This window comes from Hippoglossus stenolepis, chromosome 21, assembly GCF_022539355.2.
Source record: "Hippoglossus stenolepis isolate QCI-W04-F060 chromosome 21, HSTE1.2, whole genome shotgun sequence".
NCBI lineage: Eukaryota > Metazoa > Chordata > Actinopteri > Pleuronectiformes > Pleuronectidae > Hippoglossus > Hippoglossus stenolepis.
In genome coordinates, this window is record NC_061503.1 from 17,018,188 (window position 1) to 17,024,213 (window position 6,026).

Here is a 6,026-nt window from a genome sequence, read left to right on the forward strand (position 1 = left end):
GTTTATATTTGAGACCAATCTTTGCTCCCAGTGAAGGTAATACACTTTTTTCTTATACGAGTGGAATTTAAGAGGCACTTTACCCTAATAACTCCACATAATTAATCCCTATTAGACGAGAGAAAACATCACGTATAACTGAGGAAGACCAAAACCAGAAGAACAGATTTCAATTCAATTTTAATTTGTATAGCGCCAAATCATAATATACCTTATCTCAAGGCACTTTACACTTTTAATAGAGAAACCCAACAGTTCCCACAATGAGCAAGCACTTTGGCGACTGTGGAGAGGAAAAACTCCCGTTAACTGGAAGAAACCTCCGGCAGAACCAGGCTCAATGTGGGCGGCGGCCATCTGCCTCGACCGGTTGGGGTGAGCGGGGAAAAGAGGGGAGAGAAGAGAGACAGGGGAGGGGGAGGAGAGGTGGAGAGAGACCAGGAACATGGATCAGGTATCAGCTCTGACCAGTTATAATTAAAAACAGTGTAAAGATGTTAGATTATAAGATCTTCAGGTGACAAATCAGTGGGTAAATTCACCTCAGTAATTAAGTCAAACCCGTTTCGGTTTGACTTTATGCACAGTTCAAATAATGAGCTAAACGTAATGTACGAAATTAAAGAAACAGTTAGCTGAACGCAATATATATGGTTAAAACGGTTAAAAGTTGCGCATAAAACAGTTGTAGTAGTCAGACAAATGCTATATAAAACACTTCAAATAGGTAGCTAAATGCAACAAAACAGTCCCAATAGTTAACGCTACATATAACAGTTGTTAACGCTAAGTGTAAAACAGTTGAAATAGTCAATTCTAGGTATGAAACAGTAGCTAATGCTACGTCTAAAACAGTAGTTAATGCTACGTCTAAAACAGTAGTTAATGCTACGTCTAAAACAGTAGTTAACGCTAGATATAAAACAGTTGAAATATTTAACTCTACGTATAAAACAGTTCAACTAGTTAATTCTGCATCTACAACAGTTCTTATATTTAACGCTACATATAAAACAGTTCTAACAGTAAACGCTAGCTATAAGACAGTTGAAATAGTCAACTCTACATATAAAACAGTTAACGCTACGTATAAAACAGTTGTAATATTTAACTCTACATATAAAACAGTTAAGTCTACGTATAAAACAGTCGTTAATGCTACGTCTAAAACAGTTCAACTAGTTAATGCTGTGTCTAACTCTACGTATAAAACAGTTGTTAATGCCAAGTATAAAACAGTTGTAATAGTTAACGCTAGATATAAAACAGTTGAAACTGTTAACTCTAAACAGTTGTTAACGCTAGATATAAAACAGTTCAACTAGTTAATGCGGCGTCTACCTCTACGTATAAAACAGTTGTAATAGCTAATGCTAGATATAAAACGGTTGAAATAGTTAACTATACGTATAAAACAGTTAAGGCCAAATATAAAACAGTTGTAATAGTTAACGCTAGATATAAAACAGTTGAAACAGTTAGCTCTAAACAGTCGTTAACGCTACACATAAAACAGTTCAACTAGCTAACGCTACGTATAAAACAGTTCAACTAGCTAATGCTACGTCTAAAACAGTTCAACTAGCTAATGCTGCGTCTAAAACAGTTCAACTAGTTAATGCTGCGTCTAAAATAGGTGTTAAGGCCAAGTATAAACAGTTAACTACATATAAAACAGTTGTAATAGTCAACTCTACATATAAAATAGTTTTTAACTCTATGTATAAAACAGTTGTTAAGGCCAAGTATAAAACAGTTGTAATAGTCAACTCTACGTATGAAACAGTTAACTCCACGTATATAACTGTTGAAACAGTTAACTCTAAACAGTTAACGCTAGATATAAAACAGTCGTTAACGCTAAGAATAAAACAGTTCAACTAGCTAATGCTACGTATAAAACAGTTGTTAAGGCCAAGTATAAAACAGTTAACTCGACATATGAACCAGGTGTTAACTCTATGTATAAAACAGTTGTAATAGTTAATGCTACATACAAAACAGTTCAAATAGTTAATGCGTCATACAAAACAGTTCATATAGTTAATGCGTCATACAAAACAGTTCATATAGTTAGCTAAATACAATGCATTAAATAGCCAATTGATCGCAATACATAAAATAGTAGTTAGCTAAATGCTTTGTATAAGACAGTTAAAACAGTTATTTAAATGTTACATATAAATGGTATTTATGAAGGCGTTGTATCGACAGGGGGATATCTGAAAAAATAAGGTTGGGACAACTGCTTTTAATTCAAGAAAATAAACTTTTGGACTTAAGCAAAAGGCTTCAAGCAGCCAAAGAGAAAAAAGGAAAAAGAATAAATCCCACATGCCCCCGTTTACTGCCGACAGTTTTTTATGCCTTGACATTTGGGCTGATGTGCATGTGCAATGACTCACCTCAGCTGTAGACAAGCGTGATGCCAGGTGTTTACTCCAGCCTGCAATCAGCTGTCAAGTTTGACACTGAGTCTCCATGATCTTGTCAACAGGCGCACATATTGTACGCTACATCAAACACGCACAAGCACACACACATCTCACAGAGATGGAGCCTACATGGGTTGTTAAGCTTGCAGCCTGCATCAGCGGGATAGATCTGTTCGGCATTGAGCCTTGTCATTGCTGTCATCTTAATTTTGGGCTTGGCGCGTTCTCCAAATCGCCCGCCCTCCCTCCTCTGCCACCACACACCACCTCGACCACCAATAGCTTCCCCTGCGCCATCTTCATCCGAGTGGAAAATGGATGGGACACCAACCACAGATTGCTCCACTTCTACACGACTGTGCCTCCCTCTCCCAATCAAACACAGAGGAGCAAACTTCTTGAGACTCCCTGGCAAGATGTCTGTGGGGGGGGAGACAGGACAAAGGACAGTTTTATCTCACTTTTGCAAATGCACACCCCTCATTTCATCAAGCTCTCCCCTGTGAAATATATCCCCTCCTACTCGAGCCAAAGCCCACAGGGGCCAAACGCCGGGGAAGTCTCTTATTGAAATTGCCATTTTATCAGATGAAATATCACTGAGACGTCGCTTCACAAATAGAGTGGTAATAAGTCTCGGTCAAGTAAGGTGCCTTTCTTATATCAGACCCCTTAGCGTACAATGAAGTGGTTTTGCTATTACTCAGATGTTTGGAAGATAAAATGGTATCGCAGCAGTGGCCAACTCTCCGGGCTGCTGCAGGGAACAGCTGTCAGAAACACTGCTCGATGAGAGAGAGCGAACACACGCATACACACAACCCTGCACCGACACGCCATCATAAATTACGCTATTAAAGAGTATATTGGATTGTTTTTTTATCCTCCTCAATCAAGCAGGGCAAAGCACAGGCAATAATGGAGCAGGAAATTAGCCTGGATGGGAAATTAGAATCCACCCTGAGAGGAAAACATGTCACACTGGTGTCAAGAAATTCATCTAATTTCACAGAAAGTAAGAGGCTTGACGTCGCAGGGTTTTTTTCTTTTGCATCTTTATTGAATTCTAGTCGGCCCTTGAAAACATCTCTGCTTCAACCCCATGGCAACGTTGCAGATCGATATCTAAACAAGTCTATGCTCATTCTCCGCGGTGCACTTTAATACAGCTGCATTAAGATTTTTGCCTTCCCCTTATCTGTCATCCTGTCTGTTGCCGGCACACTTGCAGGTTAACCCCTCTCAGCGTGCCCCAATTCAGGATATGCTCTAATCTCACATCGCTATCTTCAAAAGGCCATATGCCATCCCTCTCTTTTAGGGCTGGCAAAGACTGCCTCCGGGAAAGCACTTTCTGTGGAGCTCTATGGGGATTGCCGGGTTTGATCTGCGCTACCTGGACTACAATGGCGCTGCAGAGGAGGATCCCCCCCCCTCCTCTCTGATCTCTTCCACACACTGGCAGCACACTCCCGTCTCCCATGTGGGCCGGGCTAATGCCTTTTGAGAAATACAACCTTTTTCATAGCTACTCTATTCCAGCCATTTCAATTCCAATAGTTTAATGTCCCTAATCCAATTGGAGCTTTGAGATATCTGTGGCCACAGCTAAAGCCGCGCCGCGGTCCTCCAGGGTCAGTTCCCTGCCGATAAGAAAACCACCCTCATGATGAAATAGTGGTCTCGCGCTTACTTTTCTCGGGTAAATCTAGGAGCTTTATTTTAATGAGATCAGCGGTGTGAAGCACGTCGGGCTCACAGTAAATGTGGTCATTCTGTGGCCAGGTTTGCGTGCTGTAACTAATCACTGCTGATGATGAGGTGATATTAGAGGCTTCGGGGTTTGGTTTGGGGAACAGGCTCGGACCGATCCAATCATCTTTACCTGAAACGACAGTCTGGAGTGGACGCAGTAATAAAAGGTTAATGAGAGATGACACGTTTGATTTTTCCTGGTGCTGAGAGAACGTTTTCTCAATGTAGAAAATGTTTTACCGAGTAAAACAGGCTTGGTTTTCTGCCTTGTGCTCCAGCTGTGTTCTACAAACCAAAACATTGTGGAAATATGCCAATAGAAAAGGTCAATACCAGTACAAACACCATTTAACTTGCAGTCGTGGGACAAACAATGGAAAATGTTTTGCTAATGCTGATTTTCTATGCACTTTGTTTTCAAGGGCCCAAGATACAGCTGGACGTCAGCAGACTAAAGCATGAATATGCAACGTTAAATGCAGAGAAATTCCAAAACACCAGTGAAAACATTGGGTCATTTTTAATTGTCCTGATCACCAAAGTATTTTGAATTGTCTTTTATTGCAAAGCACTGTGGCTGTTTCTAAATGTGCTTCATAAATAAGCTTACAACTTTAATTTAAATAATTGACCTTCCATTGTTGAATGTGACCTAGCAGAAACGAATTGTAAGATTATTTTTTGTACTTTTTTTAATTTCTGTATTTGTTAACACAAGGGAAAAACCCAAAGTTAAGAACCAAATTGTCTAATTAACAAAACATGGAAATCCACTTACAGGGAGGTGATGCAGGCAAACGTCCAAACAAACAAATCCAAGAGGAGCAGGTGAAAGATCGGAGTCCAGGAATCTGTCCAAAACACAAAACACAAAAAATCTGTGTGAATTAGCCAAAGGCAGATGAGTATCAAACAACAAACTGGGTTAATGCATGAGGGAAAACATGAGAGAGCAAGCTGCTATACAAGGAAGTGACAGAGAACATCAAACACTGGGGACTGGACAAGGCAGGGTATAAAAGGGGTTTACTGACAGGAAACACAGGGGCCAGACAATCAGGTGACAGGTGAGTTTGATCAAGTACTCAGGAAGCAGGAAGTGAAGTGACAGGAAGAACAGTGACCTGACCAAAATAAAACAGGAAGTACAACAAGGTGGTTTGACAGGAAGCAGATCATGAATGTATTGATTTGACCCAAACAGAACTAAAGGGTTCATAAAGGGACCGAGCAGGATATAATACTCGATGATTGATATATAAACACACCAATCTGTTCATGAACAAATCAACTTTAAACAGTGGGGGAAAGCAGCCACTTGCAAGAATTGATATTGTCAATATTATACTTGCAGGTTTATGTAACACCGCTTGTTTTGGTGAATTCATATTGTTAGAAAGTAGAGAACCATTACAAAAGGCTGATAAGAACATCTTAGAAGAGTAAGAAGGAACCATAGACTGTATGTAAAGATCCTAATATCCATAAAAGGAAACTAGAATATATCTTTGATATGAACTCTGCAGCATTCAACCAATCATGAGTCAGTCTCAGCTGTCAATCATGACAATCACCCTATTTGTAAAGCATAGAATTAAAAATGAAGCATCCAAGTAATAAGAATAACCTAAAATGACAGAAAACCTCTATGAGACAAATGTATTTGACGCGTGCTTTGAATTTTGTGTTTATTTTTGGCCTTTGTCCAGTTCATTAATATGGAGGATTTATTACCTATCCTGCAGTCAGCCAGCAGGTGGTGTTTTAGAAACTTTGGCTTCACTTTATCTTTATATAATCTTTATATAAAGTCTATGGCTGGAAAACAACCAGAAT

General features: G+C 39.6%; 1 long non-coding RNA gene across 1 annotated transcript; it reads right to left on the minus strand.

Annotated features, from left to right (window-relative positions):
* Positions 1–304: 304 nt before the first annotated feature.
* Positions 305–5,174, minus strand: LOC118100449. Its single transcript, XR_004694439.2, has 3 exons — positions 4,969–5,174; positions 2,406–2,855; positions 305–2,290 (listed from the first exon to the last, which is right to left on the minus strand). It is a non-coding gene; the product is annotated as an uncharacterized LOC118100449 (long non-coding RNA).
* Positions 5,175–6,026: the final 852 nt, after the last annotated feature.